This window comes from Symphodus melops, assembly GCF_947650265.1.
Source record: "Symphodus melops genome assembly, chromosome: 6".
Taxonomy (NCBI): domain Eukaryota; kingdom Metazoa; phylum Chordata; class Actinopteri; order Labriformes; family Labridae; genus Symphodus; species Symphodus melops.
This window is the reverse complement of record NC_136696.1, coordinates 21,640,615-21,657,859: the sequence shown is the minus strand read 5'-3', so window position 1 is coordinate 21,657,859 and position 17,245 is coordinate 21,640,615. Positions and strand designations below refer to the sequence as shown.

General features: G+C 41.7%; 1 protein-coding gene across 5 annotated transcripts in view; it reads left to right on the top strand.

The window, feature by feature from the left end:
- prickle1a (prickle homolog 1a) overlaps positions 1–17,245 on the top strand; it is a 78,629-nt gene that overhangs the window by 41,168 nt on the left and 20,216 nt on the right. The window contains exon 1 of one of the 5 annotated variants that reach the window (XM_079346854.1): positions 12,943–13,195. The exons of the other annotated variants lie outside the window; for them this stretch is intronic. The gene's annotated coding sequence lies outside the window, so the exon portion shown is untranslated. Of the gene's footprint in view, positions 1–12,942; positions 13,196–17,245 lie in introns of those variants that run through there. 5 annotated transcript variants of the gene reach the window in all.

Sequence of the window (17,245 nt, the reverse complement as noted above, 5' to 3'; positions counted from 1 at the left end):
ATTTTTGCATAATAATAACTGTAGTGTCAACTGTGATGCTTTTTTTCCTGCATTGTTTAAGTATGACTATACCTCATGCAAGCTTTTTTTTTCATTATTCACTCCAAACATAGCCTATTTTATCAAACAGAGGCCAGCATATGCACCAATGCTTAATCAGCTAAAGTTACAGGAAACACAGGAGAACACAGTGTTGTATTCCTTTTTAGAAAGACATTACAGACATTTCTAAATGATAAAGCCAAAGTTCACACCAAATCTGCCCATCGCTGTCTGCGAGAGCAGCTGAGCTGTCAGAGGGAGGATGGATGGTCCCAGGGTCTTCACATGTCAGAAGCAGAAGTTACTGTAGCATGGAGAGGGAAAGCTTGAGCTGACCCAAACAAACTCAACCCCCTCCCACCCCCACCCCCACCAGCAGCATCAAAGCTCAGGTCAAAGCTTCCAGACACAGGCTGAGGGTGTGGATCGTATGAACACAGCTGGTGGACAGGCATTGGGCTCTGACACAGACCATAATGAAACGAGTGTCAGCCACTGTATTCCCTCCTCCAGCAAAACAGAACATAACACCTATTTTTGTTATGTCTCTATAATGTTAGTGATTACTTGATTATTATGACAGCCTGCTAACCGACACAAATTAAGCCCTTCTATCTTTTTCAAAGAGCATTTTACATGTCATTCTTTTTACCGTCTTGCACCACTTGAAGTTACTTACTGCTTGAGGTATTTGACCATTTTTGGGTTATTTCAGCTGTGGTTTGTGCTCAGGAAAAAGGGTGTAAATCCTTAGAGCATGACCCTGACATAAATTTGAACAGACTGTCAGACCTCGTTGTGCTTCCAATTTGGCTTTATGACACATTACTTTTGATTTGTGTTCTGTATTTCATTGTGGGCAACCACAGATTTCTTGGGAGGATTGATATCGCTCCACAATATGGTGTTGGTAGAGCTTTAACTTATCAGTCTAGTCATGAGGTAGATTCAGCAAATAGTGACAGTATTCACTTCATTCACAATCACCTTGTTTCTCCTTTGTCTTTTGTTTTCTATCTCAGATTCACACACATGCACACACACACACACACACACACACACACACACACTCCTCTGCCCTCCAGCCAATAAATATGTTGCTGACATCTTCTGTTTGGCCAGTCAGTTGGTAACTGCGAGGAAACAGTCTGAGAGTGAGTCATGTCTCTTAAACAATGCCACTCATGACACTGCTGCAGTCCACTCATCATAGCCTTGTCTCACTCACAGTGACATCTGTCTGGCATTGTACTGCGGTATTACCATAATAACAGACTAGAACAAGGCTCATTTTCCTCTGGTGATGTAGTGTAATGTTCACTCGAGGTTAGCTGTCCGAAGGGTAAACATAAAAACCTGTTCATATTAGCTTTAACGTTCTTGTAGCCTAATGTTTAGCACACAATACAATATCACTGTAATGAGTCTGTGTCAGAAGAATCTGGGATCTGTGGATAATTAGCCAAAATAATAGAGCAGTACAAATGTCTCTTTAGCTATTCTATGCATATCTTAGCAAGCCATTAACCTTGTTTTGTTTTATGCTGCAGGGCAAGTCATTTTAGAATCCATTGATTGTTGTCTAAGTTTGATATATGCCTCTGTGAGTGCCAGTCAACTTTCAGGGCTTCTGATGTAGCCAGAGGCAAGCAATAAAGGTCTTCTCGCCAAGATTTTCTTTCCCCATACATTGCCTTTGTTTACAGTTCAACAAGCAACTTGAGAAGCATTAAATGGAAATGGTGTAAAGTACCAACAAAAAAAAAGTGAAAGTGGGTTCTCAGCTGCACTTGCACACAGGTATCTGTTTAAAGGTAATCCTGACATTGTCAGACTGTTGACGGGTTTTAGGATTGCATTACAGTGAATTGCAGTAAAATACTTGCTACACAATTTTTTAGCATGTAGCTTATAACTGCTGAAATGCTTGTGGATGATACCATTCAGACTACAAAAGACAAACCAGAACACTTCCACTACCAAAAAGTGGTCTTGTGTCCTCTATCTCTTCATTGATATACTGAATCTGAAAGCAGAGATTACTGTACGTATAATGTATTGTAGACCTACAGTTTTTACAGGCAGATATGGGCAGTATGAGTGAACCAAAACAGAAAAGTTGTGGCCAATAAAACCAAAACAATAACCTTAGGGACATTAAAATATTCCATGAACCGAGAGACGAACTGCCAGCTGTTCTCATACTTCAACAGTATGTTCTTATATTTGGCAATATAAGTAAATGTCACATTATATATCATGATACCCATTTCTATTCTAACAGGATTTATTAGTGCAGCTTTGAAGCTTTCAACATCACATAAAACAATGTATACATTTAGCTTTGCTTCACTTCATGAGCCTTCAAAAAAGAGCTAAATAAGAACATTGTGAAGGACTGAGTCTGAGTCTAAAAATAAGACTTCCTTTCACGCAAGTCATAAAGTAGGTGATTATTTTTTGATGCATTTTTGAAGGCTGTTATTTTTTTGCAGCATGATCCTCTCTTGGCTTGTGCTCACTCTCTGGAATAAACCGTTGCCTAATATAACCCAGAACAATATGCTGGCCCTGACAATGAATTATGCTCCCAGTTTACCCTGTATTTATATCTTCATACTCGACTGATCGGCCCCATTGTCAACCTCAATTGCTGTTTCAGTGCCGGCAAAAAAAGGATAATTTGTCTTCATCAAAAAAGTGCCTGCAGAAAATGTGAACACTTAAACGAGGCTCCTCCATCTAAGTTGTTTTTCACTCTTGCAGGAACAGTTTTAAATCCCATCCCATTATGATGGTGACAGACTATATCCTCAGTGATGGACACAGCTCTGATACTCTACCCATCACCTCACTGACCTGAGGGTGTGTAGGTGTTGTTTTGTGTGTCACAGTGTTTTGTGTGTGTGCGCACAGAGTTTCCTAAATGCCAGTTGATCCCAACTGTGTGCTCGGATCACTCCACACCGAGTTGATTATGCAGGAGACAGTAAAGGAGGATTGGGCTAAAATGATGGATAAGCACTTGGACAAGAGAAAGAGAGTAGTTGACAGGAGGTGTATATACAGATGTTTTGCTACACAACCTGAGTGGCAATACCTTTTGTTCCTCTGACAGCTCCTCAAACTGATCTCCAAGTGGCTGCTGCCGTTTTTGTATAAGGAGCTTTAAAACACTCAAGTGTAGAGATTTGTGTTGGTTTAATCTACAAAACTGCACTTTGGAAAAACAAATATACCCTACAGCACATGTATGATTTCTGTTAACTGATGGAAGACACATTCTAAAAGAACTGCTGCTGCGGTGAACAAGATGATAGCAGCATTATAGCCTTTTGTTGAACGTATAAATGTCGAGGAATAAATTCTGGGTTTCACATTCATAAAGACCTTTTATAAAGCTACAGTAGGACTAACCTCTGTGAGACACGCTATGCCGATCAGGCCCAGTGTTGTGTAATCTGCATAAAATTACTTTCTTAAACAAGCTGAAATATGCACACTTAATAAGCTAAACTGCTGCTTTGTGCTGAGGATTTTGGAAAGCTGCAATATCTTCTTCTCAGCAGTGGTGTCCATACGGTTAAAAAAATCTTAAGAAAAGAAGTGAGATTTCATACTGATTTGAGCATCAGTCTTATATCTCATAGAAACTTTTTCTGGGGGTGGATCTGTTCTGTTGTATCATGAAGACCTATTTTATTGTTATTGACATGAAATACTGTATACTGCAAATCTAATTATCAGGGGTTTGTGACAAAATAAGCATACCAACAGCATCATATTACGACTACATACTAATATGTTGAGCTGGCAATTGGCACTGTCAATTTCTGATGAATACAAAAAGCTGAAGAAATGATCCATCATCAATGTGAAAAAAACAACAAAGCACAAAAAATTAGGTCTCATAAAAGACATTCACAAACCATTTCTGAATCAAACTGGTTATGAAGGAAAGAAAGTTATCATGCATTGTATTCTTTTTAGTGAATCAATTTGTTAGAGGCTTCCGTTTATAAGTGAGATTCAGTGAGGAAATCCAGATCCAGCATTTGAGTGATGCAGTTCATCAGATGCATACAATCCATCACTGTTTCCTCTGTCACAATCATCCACGAATCGTTTCCCCTGAAAACACGTTTATCTCATTTTTCTTCCCACGACAGCTTCCAAAAATGAGTCATAAATATTATAATAGTGTTTGTCTCTGCACGTCACAGAAGACTGGCTGTTAATGGGCCAGCATGACCCCTGACTCAGTGTGTGTGTGTGTGTGTGTGTAGGTGTGTGTGCGTGTGTGTACACACATTTGTACAGACAAACACACACAGATGTAGGATCAAAGGTAATGATTGTTTTCTTGGATATCAGATGAAAGTTAATCTCTTGCCTGACACAGGTGTGTGGCTGTTTCCCAAATTTTAAAAGGTCAAGTGTGTGTTTTTAGAAGTCGATCCCAGGGGAAAGTCCTCCTTTGGCTAATTAGACAAATCCGTCCCTCAAAGGCCCATGTTGGGCTTATTTCAGACTTAAAAAGGGAAATCTCTCTTGTGACACTTTTAATGAGCACCGTGTACAATAGAAATCACAGAGTGGAAATGGTAATGATGTGCTGTGACAATAGTAATGGCTTGATCATTAGGAGAAGCACAGAGGCCGTGCACATGGTCCAGCTTTCTTTCGTTGTCCACACTTCATTAAATTCAAAGTAAGAAAAGGATACCGACCGCTCTGTGAAGCAACAACGCCCAAACAAAACCAGACAGACATTCACAGAGACACTGTGTCTAATTAGCAAAGTGAAGATTGACAGGCAAACTGTCTAACTGAGAAGAGATGCAGGCAGTCAGACAGTTGATGCCACCTTGAGTGTGAATACATTCGAAGCAAAAAGAAGCTAAAGAAAGGCAGAAAGCTGATGCCATTGGATGTGTCACTCGCCTCTTTTCTGGGCAGCTGCCTTCAAATCATGCATCTGCTCGTCAGTTTTTCCTTGCCAAAAGCTCATAAAGGACACCACGTTCGCATCATCAAATAAGAGAACTGCACTGGAGAATTATGTAAAGTGCAGACGCATTAGAGGTAAAATTGTTGTTTTGTATTTTATGGTTCTGATGTAAAATCAAGCCGATGAGACTATTCTCCAAACAAAAACCTCATTAAGTTTTGTTCCAAATGCTTAAGAAGGTTCCACGCACAGAGGATCTCTGGAGGCGAAGAAAATATTGAAAAAAACTGTCCTTTAATTGGTTTATGAGAGGCAATTTGGTGTCATGTCAGGTCTCATTTCCCATAGGGAAACCCTTTGGTAAAATTAGTGAGGGGATATAAACGAACATGATGGTGGAAAAAGGACAGGCAAAAGAAACTGAAGGCAGTTGGCTTGACATATGTCGTGCTGTAGTTGCCAATAATAATGGCTGAGTTAGATTATCACATTGTGTTCTTCACATCCTTTCCAACTTTAATAAGTCTAGAATGCTTTGTGGTAAACATAGTTAAGTTTAGTGGTCCTGCATAGAGACTCATCCAGCCTGTTTGTCCCCAGCCCAGAGGGAGGAAAGGTGACACCTCTTAGCTGCTGTTTTATATACTGCTCAACATACTTTCCATTCATCATCAGCACATAATCACACCATGAAGGACAAGCAGGCTGTTAAACATGTCTTAAATGTTGTCTATATTTAGCTGACTCTTCTTCTGTGTTCCCATCTGTCTGTAACTCTTGCTCATTGGGCACATTATCTACCATCCTCTTGTCTCACTTTCTCAGTGTTTCGTTCCCTCCGCCTTTACGTGTCCAAGGGTTGTTTTGACATTTCCGCTGTTTATATCCTCCACAGGCACAACCATCTGTGGCCGACCCTGACCACACTGTGTTGTCCCCCAGGCACGGACCCATGTTATTACCATCCAACATTCATAGAGTGGAAAAGAATTGTCACAGCCACAGATACACCAGTTTCAGATTATGGGGACTGTAGAGCAACAGCGGGAAGCACACACAAATCCCTCATCCTGCCTCAGCGCTTGGTCGGTGAAATAAAACAAAAGACAAACAGCGAGTCTGAGCAGGGATGGGGCTGCTGATAAAGATCTGTCAATAGCGCATTTCCACAGGACAGAGGGTTGGAAGGAGGGAGGGAGGGAGGGACAAGTGAGTTTATGCTATTGTAGAAAGGGGTACGGAACAGAGGCTTAAAGTTTTCCAGAGTTGCAGTAAATCTGTGGCTGGACCAACAAGCATCTCCGATTTACACGTTTCTCTGAAGCAGGTTGCAAAGGAATTTAGGGAATGGAGAGATTCCTCTGTGTGGCTGCTAGCTACAAACTACCTTTTCAAGACCACCTCCCACCCCCCTAGAAACATTTTTCCATCAGCCCGAGAGTCTTGAGGTGTAGACAGAATTGTATTGGTGATGACCCTTTGGATAGAGATCTACGAGTACACAAAAAAAGCCTTGCATTGAAAGACACCTTTCATCAGAGCATATTCTGCAATCCCAGTGCAAATGCCAAAGTTAAATGCATGAACCTTCACTTGCTAGTGCTGGTACTAGAACCAGGGCTGTAAATCTGGTTATCTGGCCTTTTTCTGCCCCGAAGAAGTCTGTAAAAAAGTAATGTGTTGTACCTAAAGTGTCGCTCAGAAGGGCGGCTGACCTCATTTCGTTAATGTATTTTTTTCTGGCGGAACAAAGCTGTTGATGGTATTTTACTGAAGCAATATGACCCGGCACTGAATTCCACAGGCACACATTAAATTACAGCCTAGTGCTGCTGAAAGCACACATGATTGCGGCTGAAGATGTACAGCCCGTTATGAGGGAAACAGATACTATCCATCGGGTTGGCCCTTTTGCAAATGGTTCACATTGCCAAGTAAAGAGAGGATAATGCTGGAAAGGGATTACATACACCAGAGTAAGAATTTGTACAAATAGCTTCCAGGCGACCGAAGCAATGCTCAAGCTTGTGTTGAATGTTTAAAGGTGAGAATTTCTTCATCAGTTTTTGCCCTGGAGTTGCAATAGTGCAACTGTAACTATATTCATACATGAAACATTGCCTGGAGCATAATGTGAGTTCCCAAGTGCTTTTAACAAGAGTATAACTGGTGAAGGAGTGATCCCTCAGGAGGTGTATATTGCAGTATGAGGTGCCAAAAAAGCTGAGCGTTAAAGAGCCACCAACTGTGATACAGAAACCAAACACCAGAGCCTGTGTGCTTGTTCTGATTGGACAAGGTCCGAAAACTCAGACATGGAGAGAGATGAACTAAAGCAGGAGTGTAAAGACTACTTAGAGAAGACACAGGAGAAGAGGAAGGAAGGAAGACATTATAGAGAGAAAGATGAGGCAGAGAGAAAGCAGAGATCCTCATATGTCCCTTATCGAGGTAACATAAGGAATCTTAATAGTAGTGCAGGTCGTGTGCTCTGTGCTATCTCACAGGCAACAGAGGGCCGGAATGCAGCATGCCTAATGGAGCATCAGTCCAGCTCTGAGGAATTAAAAGCAGAAGCATTACAATACCTTGGATGAGAATGAAGGCAGAGGGAGGATACAGAAATGGAAAAAAAGAAGAGGAAACAAGCTAACATAAGGGTCTGATCCTTTGGCAGGCTATCTTTAAGTCGTAACTTTTGAAGGCGCTGAAAAAATCAGCAGGGAAACTTCATCTGCATGAACAAAGATGCTGACTGACTATTGGAGCAGGGAAGATAAGGTGTTTGAATGTGATGTGTTTGTTGGCACACCTCAGTTGAAGCCTCTCAGTATTTGACTTACCCTCAGCTCCCTGGTTGTCCTGCCAAGAGTCCTACAAACCTCCCTCAGTCCACCTACCTGAGACTGGGAGAGCATTGTGTACATCAACTGGTGCAATCCCTCAGCCTTTCCAGCTGCACATGCACATTCCTGACTGAAATTGCTCAACCTAAAGGTCCACAAATTGGCCAAAGATCAAAGTTATGTTATTCAGATGCAGATGTACCTCAACTGCCAAGTCTTTGACTCGAGTTTGGATGAATAAATGAAACATAGAGGCACCCAATCTTGTTGACAACTAGTCCTATACAACTCTGCCTTTCTGCCCTCAATTCATGCTATTTCAACATTATTTGGTCATATCAACTTTTATTTTCAGCTGAAAATATTGCTCCTCTGTAAGTATTGTACATGGCAAAAGATCGTTGCAAATGTATGGCTACAGGGGAGTTGAATCCGCATTTGAATCTTGTCATGCTATGGATAATGCTCAATCATAAATGGCTGTTGGGACGAAAAGTATAAGTACGATTGCAGATGGTAGATACAATAGCAGGAAAATACATTAATTTTGAATAACTGCTGAAGGGAGCCTCTCCAATGTGAGCCAAAATTAGTTCTTGTGTGGAGAGTATAACTGAAAGGAGAAGTGATAGGCCTATTCACATATTTGTTCAAGAGTTAGATGTCAAAATTGAATCCACTCCAATGTCTGTGAGGTTAAAGTGAAGCTGAAGCCGTGTGGCAGTTAGCTTAGCTTAGCATACAGGCTGGAGGCAATTGGAAACGGACCTTTCCCAATCATACAAAACTGGAATGGAGAAATGGCAGTTTTCAGGCTTTGAAAACCTGGATTCTGAGGATAGCTTTTTCTTGGCAGAGCCTTAAACGGATTTCTGTCCAAAGGGATTCAATTTCAATCCGAGGAGTGGGCAGAGAAAGCATGTTACCTTTCCACACAAATGTGCTGACAAAGAAAGCATCTACCAAATGGTCAATGCATCCCCTTGAACTACCTTCCGCCTTGCCTGTAGACCGTTGACAATCAATTATACTACAAGCAACCCCAGTAGAGATACAGGAGTGGGACCAGAAGATGTCAGGACGCTAATATCTACAATGGGGTTCTACTTCTGCCCTGTAACAATTCCATAATTATCATCCCGTGAGCAAACAAGCCTTCTCTTGTTTCAGTGCCTGTTGTGTAGTTATTTTGGGGAAGCTTGAGCAAACAGCTTACAAAGGCTTAAGTGTAGGATATCAATTATAAAGGTCTGGTATTCAGAGAGTACTTGATCACCAAGCCAAACAAAATGCCAGTATAGACTATTGTTACCGAAGCAGATCGTGCAGACCCTGGTGTCTCTGTCAGCTTTTCTTTGTTGCATTCTACAGACTCGCCTTATCTCCAGCTTCTGCATTAGCTTGTTTATTTTAGTAATGAGAGCCCATTTGTCAATCTATGGCAAGCTGTCCAACAACAAATCGTGTCAACAAACTGAGTAAAGTTGGTCCTTTTGGGGCCTGGGGATGACCGGTGGTCCCTAATTGGTTGCCAGTGTTTGAGTATGGCCAGCAGCCAGGTGACTGGTCAAGAGGTCCAGCTGCTATGTTGACTGGTCCCGCCTATGCCTTCAGCCTTCAGCCTCAGCCTCGATCACTTGTTTGTTTGTTTTCCTGCCTTTGTTTGGACTGGAGATTTCCTGTGTAAACTCAAAGAAACAAGATCTCTTCACAAAAAAATCCCCTCCCACTTTGTTTGAATGCACCTCAATGTGAGCTGATTTTCTCTTTTTGGGGAAGTAATGTACCAGCACAAGCAATTAGCACATATTTCAGGGAGAATTGTGTGTGGCAAATGTCCCTGTGGCAGATACCCTCTCCATACACATCTCTTTATCGCTGATATATTCCAAAATGCAAATACCCCTGTAGGTTACAGGAAGTAGAAAAACAAATGAACCATCTCAGCAAAATAAGTGAACACACACTGCAGCTTCATTTTGCCCTCATGCTGGGCCAAAGTAACCATGGAGCGCAAATAAAAAGTAGAGCAAACATGAAAGACAGAGCTACCACTTCATTAAGACCACACAAACACGTATCAACAACAGATATCATTAACCAACATTGCAACTCAGGATGCAACTAGATCACGGTTTTGAGGTTTGAAGTTTAATACAGACTGAGACTGATTACCTTAAGCCAAACATCAGACACTCCTAGCAGTATCACATTTGTTCCTGAATGTATACCACTATTTACTACTGAACATGATGCATTTGCACTTCTCTGAGTATAAAATATAGATGCAAATGGGATTCACTAAAGCTGAATGTAGAATTCCCACAAGCTTGTAAAACTGAAAGTGGCCTGACTTAGAAAAATGCTCCATTTCTGTTTCTGCCAAGCTTTAAACATGTAGGTTCACGAAAGGAAGTGTCTTTTAATAATTAATAGAAGAGAGCTTCAATTGAAGGTCAGATACTCTGCAGACAGAAACTACTAATGGACTGCAAAAAGAGTAAATTCAGTGTATACCTAGACATGGTGCGATATAAAACACTGCAAGAAGAAAATGACTTATATCGTAATTTGAGCTGATTTGTTGTTATGCTTTGAAAACCTTCATGAAGTGTCATGTGCCACACTGAAGAGGAGTGCTGGAAAGCATGCAAAGCATCTTTATTGTCCAAAGTCACGTAAGAAATGCGGTTTGGAGTTTGTTTTTTTTCCGACAACACCATAAATCTCATTAGATAAGCTGCAGATAAGCTCTGAAAACAGACAAGATAAGTGATTTAGAGAGGTTTAACATTCAGGTCCAACCAGTCAAACATTTTGGACCAAGGCAAAAGAGCTCCTCTGAATAATCTGTGTCTAAAATGGTATCTACCTGAAGGATTTTTTTTTTTCTACAGTCATACTTAACTTATTCCGATTTAACTGTCCTCCTTTTAGATGTTGAAATGAAACTTATTTTATATACAGTTTTGAATTATGAACTAAATTCACAATCAAAGACCATATCTTTTATGGTTAGTTCATTGTAACTGATTACCTGTCCGATATTAGGTGAAATGATGACTTATCTGACACCCCAATAAGATTGGCTTAAGTTCTATGACATCTCTTCATATCTTTAGCTAGAACAGAGAAGATGAACAGCGATTTGTTGCAGTAAAGTGTGATACCAAAAAGAAGCTATTATCCATCTGTTCCACATAAGATCTGGCACTGAAATGTGTTCCGTAGCTTTCTGCCGAGTCTGTGCAGAGCATGATTGACAGGTTTGGGCTGACTAAATGTGTTCTTACTTAAGATAAATTCACACAGTCGACTCTATGTGACGGTCACTGGGTCATAACCCAGGTCAGCAAAAAATGTATCGTCTGCTCAAAGAAGAGAGAACCAAAAAGGTTAAAGTGCACGCAATCAAATAAGGGCATTTGTCACATTTCTGTTTCATGTGCACCGTTGTTGTGATTTGAAGGCAGAAGGATTCCAGATCCTGACTTAAAATACATCAAATGATCCTGATTCAGTTGAGTTGTTTAAGGACATGTCACTCTTCATGTTAGTGAAAAAGTCCTTATCTGGGTCACATCAGGTCAGGGAGCTCTTTAAAGGTTCACCAATCAAAAATTGTATCTTGGTTGTATTTTGGCTGTCAACACTTGAGGTCATTTGTGCGACTGATGCAGGACCCACAGGCATTGTGTAGAGCATTTAGGACCACAATGATGCCGTAAATTAACTGCATGGGCTGATTCTGCAAGCAAAATGAAATCTACAGAAAACCAGCTCTGACATGTTTTGTACAAAGCCCGAACCTGAATCTTTACCATTGTGTTATGCTCCTCCTGATTTTTGGGTTGTGGCCACCTTTTAAAATCGTTGATGCTAGTTGAACACACTGACTCAATAGACAGCTTGGCAATGGCTTCTTTCAGCCTCTGCATATAGACTTACCTTTCATGGTCACTGTAAATAGAGGTAATGTTACACAATCGTTGTGGGAGAACATAAAACATTTTAAAAGATTCTAAGAGGAACAAATAGGTTTGCCAAAAAAATATTGTATTACTACATTGGGTGACAATTTCAATCAATCGATCTTTATTTGTATAGTGCCAATTCATAACAAGCGTTACCTCAATACACTTACAAAAAGCAGGTAAATGGCCTTACTCTTTGTCTATCAATGCATGTGAAGATGGAGGGGGAAAGGAGAACATTGTTCCATGACAACCCCTGTGGACAAAGTGTTACGTCTTATATTAATGCTGATTTTGTCCTGTATGTCTAAAAAAAAGTTCATTCTGGTGTACTGCTTAAGCTCAGCTGTGAGAGCAGACGCTCCATCAATGCAGGCTGCTTTCATCAGGCCAGTCATATGTGTAACTCCAGATCCTGTCCCTAGTGTCACCCCCCCCCCCCACACACACACACACGCATATTCTATCTATCTACATCTGTGCTTGTCCAAATAAAGACAGAAGCCCCCCCCAAAAAAATATCTATAAAAAACATCTCTTTTAACAGCTAAACATATCACTAGCTGTGAATCTTTGCCAGGGAAAATGTAAATAATGCTTGTTCAGGCTGTAACTTGCTTCTTCTGACACCTATACCTTTCTTAGAAATCGTTATAAAGAATGAATCAGTTATCAGTCTTCATGGTTGCACATGGTCACATAGAGGCATCCATATATATTTCAGTGTATTTCATTACAAGTTCAAACTCATCACAGGTTTTAATGGACGGACATGAGATAGGTAAACGAGTTAATATTTCATGCAGAATAACATGAACATGTTAGAAAAGTTATTGGTTCATGTAACCCAGACAAAGATAAAAGTTCATATAAAGGTAAGGGCAGCGTATAGGTAAAGCCAACAGAGGGAGATTAGGTCACTTAGTACTTTCCAAGCACTTAAACTACACAAACATTTCTTCTTCAACTCCAGCTGCAGCACAAGTTAAACCCACAGGGACATTTGTCCAACGTGCTCCACACTGCTCCGTCTCTCCAGGATAGGTGGAGGCTGCTTGTTTAAGCCAATAGGCAGGGAGCAACGCTAATGTCATCTCACTGTGACCGCCAAGAGGGGCACCACAGCGCACCGTGCGCCGCCGCTGAGCTGAGATGTGGTGACAGTGTGTGAAGTCAGAGCAGTGCTCCTCTCCAATGCAGCCACGGTCTGGAGTTTAAAGCTTATCGCTTTGCAGCAGCTCTGGGTTCAGCTTTGAGGCACAGCGTGGTTCTCCCTTTGGACTTTTTCATTTTATGCCAATGAGAAGCAGCGTGAATCGCTTCTCTCACTTCAGGAATATTGGACCTGGATACTCAGTTAACTGCGACTAAACGCTTTGTGGGTGAGTGGACGCATTATTTAAAACATTGTTTGAGTCATGTGTTTTTTGGCCACTTCGCCAGTCCCTTTTTGTTGTAACTTAATGTTCACGTTTTAGACAGCTTTACGCACAAGAATTCTGAAAAGTGCCTCCTCACTGTTTGTGTTTTCATGTGCGAAAAAAAACAGCTAATGTCACTGTACAACACAATTTCAAGAAGTTAAATTCTAATGAGGTCATTGGCTTCTTCTGTCAGATGAGAAAGTCATAAAAACTATCGCTAATTCATTCCTCCCGTCTTGCCTTTACGCAGCAACGTCTCCAAAGATTTCACTTTTCCCTGCGCGTGCAGCCACATTAACCTCATTTCTCTCTGACGCTGAAAAAAAAAAAAAAAAAACTTGGCTCGAAACGTAGGGTGGGTGGAGGTGTGGAGTCCCCGGGGCGTCCAGATGTATGGACTCAGCTGTCGCCTGTCACTTTGGTGACAACTGGTCTACTGCTCCATGACCGCTGCCTGTCCATTTCTGCACGGCTCTATAGCTGTCAGGAGGGCTGTTGAGTGAGGCGGAAAGTGGTCACACACCCAGGCCACGTATAGTATGATAAGTCACACTCACTTTCTGCAATTCTCTGCATGATGGATAAAGTGAGAAAGGTTTTACTCAAGAAAAATGCACCAGCTGCAGGATATACGCTTTGAAGTGTTTAATGTACACTAGAGCTCTGAAATCTTTAAGTTAATTAATACATCTGGCAACATGTTGATACTAGAAGTCAACTTGTTTTAAGAGGATTCTTATTATTTAATCATCTAGATGTGCTGCTCTATTTTGTCTCACTTGTAGTTTGAAATCATCTAAAAGTTGAAGAAAAGTGAGGTTGCTTCGTGGATGGTTTTGATACTGAGAATGAGCCCCAAAGACTTAACAGGGTGGAGATTGTTGCAGCTTTTTAAACAAAAAGTACCCTGCAGGCTGCCTAACTGACCTCATCACTTCTTGTTAACGGAACTAAACATGCCAGAAAGTGTTTTCTTTCTAGAACAATGACACACCCTCGACTTTTAAACATTTCCATCCTCAGCTCTGTTATAAACACTTCTAAACCTACAAAGCACAGCTTGGGCTGTCTAAGATAATATTTTGCTCTTGATGGAGCTCAGTAAGCATCCAAGTATGGCGTTAAGTCCCGTGCATGCTCTCTTGTGGAGCTGACAGATTCACAGACCCTCTGAGCTCAGGCTGACTGACCTGAAATCTGTCATTCTGGACACAGCTGTCACAGAGGAGAGAGAGAGGGCTAGGTGAGAGGACAGACCCGAGTGAGTGGTGGTGTGTGATGTTTTTTGGAACATAGATTGTTAAAGTGATCTGTTGGGTAGGAGAACAAAACAAGTCACATGTATTTGAATGAGTGGAGTTATTCTTGGAACAGAACAAAGGAGGAAGACTAACTGCAGGTTCCACAAAATGTCCGTACTGCCACTTCAGAGTTTACATCTTTATATCAAAGTCTTGCTATATTTGCACCAGAAAGTTTTTTACACTTCCATGATTATTACACTTTGAATAACCACCGTCTTTCTTTCTCCTTGAGATACTTACGGTCGAGTGTAGAAATAGAAGCACTTGCTTGTGAGTGTTGTAGGCAGAGATGCAAGGACAAGAACAGAACAAGGTGAGGATGACACCTAGTGGCTGGAAACGAGGTTGATGTCTCTTGCCCAGCAGTGCCACAGCAGTGTCAAATAATCACTGAACTGTTTTTGCCAAGAACAGCTCTTTGATTTAATATTAGTCATTGTAGGTACTGACAATACAAAATGAGGTCATCAGAGACTCAGGATCTAAACACATGCTCCGTGTTGTCTAACACATTGTAATCAATCATATCAATGTACTCAAGTGTACATATCTATAGGGTCAATGTATCTGCTGGAATCTTGGTGTGATACCCGACAGATGCAGATGCAGTCTTGATGATCTAGCAGGTAAGGCATGCGTAAGTGGAGATGTGAAATGAGCATATACTTTCACTTCTCTGCTGCAGGTGAGAGCTCTGTGTAAATTGTGCTTGTTTCATGTCTCATTTTAAAAAGGCTTGCAGTGAAGAAGTGACACATTTTTTTTTTTTTTTACAAATTAAGAACAAAAAAAAAGTTTGTTCTTAATTTGTGTTTGGAGGCAGGAAGGACGTTAAAAAAAAAAACCCCAGCCTTATCGCAAATTTTCTTGGACAAAGCAGTGGAAAAAGTTGGGATCAGAGGGGCTTATATGATGTTTACAAGTTCTTGCTCAATAAAAGTTAAATATGTTGGTGGTTTGATGAGGATTAGGGCCGGGCAACAAAAAGGCCTTTTTATGGTATGAGCACTTTATAATGCCGCTTGAACTAGAAGAGCTATGCTATCATTAGCACCCTTGTGTGCCATTGCATCAGTGCACAGCAGGAGTGCCGGAGGAGGTGGAGACAAATCGCAGACATGAAGCCAGTCTCAGACATAAACAGTTGGGTATATGTGTGTGTTTGTCAAAGAGCAGCGAGACAAAGTGGTCACCCTTGGGTGTGTGTAACTGTCTTTAGGTGTCAAGAAGTCTATGCATGCGAGGGAGACAGCCAGCTGTGCGTCAGTGAGAAAAATGTAGGTCCCAGTGCCCATGTGTATACGTTCCCCTCTGTTGATTTAAAGGCCCGGTACCAGTGAAATGTACACAGAGGCCTGTTTGTGCAGAGCTTGAATGAATCACCCTCACGTCCGTGTAAATCGCCTGCAAGCCAAACACTCTGGCAGCCTTTTATCCTCAGACGTGGTCCGGCTCACCACAGCGGGGCTAAAAGCAGAGCAGGACAGGCCCTGTGTGTTGTGAGGAGCTGTCAGAGGAGGCCAGTCTTTCACGGAGGAGATGTGGCGTGGACTTGGTTTGCCGGAGACAAACTGCAGAGAGCTGAGCACGTTGACTGTAAACTGTTTGTGGTGGGTTGGCAGGAGGCTGGATGAAGTATGACTTGTTTGATCGCCGGTGGTCCCAGAATCTGCGGTTACTAGGTTTTGACTGAATGGACGGTGGCCTGGATGGTCAAATTTAGGGCACTGTTACAGTGTGGCTGTGTAGATTAGGATAACCACTGTGGTTGATGCTGTCTGTGGGGAAGATTATTAACATTGTGCTTGCCGTGCAATTCACATGTATGAGAGTCTGGGGCATCCGCCTGCAGCAGTGGCACACATTGTAACCACATGCTAAGCATTATGCTAAAGTGATTAAAAGTAGCTAGTGATTTAAGGCTTCCGGGCACAACTCTGTTTATTAGGAGCTGGGGGATGATGTTAAGAGGGAAACAGGTTTGGCTCTCACACTGGAGTTTAATGCCCCTGCAGATATCTGGTAACCACACTGGGTAATTGTGGGGGTAACCATCAGACCACCATGATGATGAAAGTTGCTCTCAACACACATGTTTCATTATCACCACCATGTATAGGCACGGTGCAAAATAACCACACTGCAGTGCTCCAAAAGTGGTAATTATCAACATGACTGCCTTTGATAAAGGGGAATAACAGATGTATAGGGATGCCAAACGTCAGAAACCCTGGTGATGAAGTCTTTTGGAAAAGTGTATCTGACCTAGCCTGACACACACATGGCTGCCTGCAGGAGGGTCATGTTTTCTCCTTTGTCCTGCACAAATACAGGGATCCATCCATGCAATCACAGGCATCAAGGGCTAGGAGCAAAAGAAAACATATTACCCTGAGATAGTCATTAAAAAGCCCAGCTCATTTCCCCGGCACACAACAGGGGATTCAGTTAAAGCTTTCCGGACCCATGGCTGGAAATAGGCAACACACACACATCTCTCCCCTTCCCGGGGCTCGAGTCCCTCCTGCTCTGTGGGCATTGTCACAGGGGTGGAGTCAGTGAGCGTGGATGATATGGAAAAGGTCAGCAGGGCTTAAAAATGGACTCTACGGGGCAAATGATCTGAACAACAAAGGAATTTCTGAAAGGTAAATGTACGCATACATGTGTTTGTCCATATTCACAAATCATAGGGATCTAAATA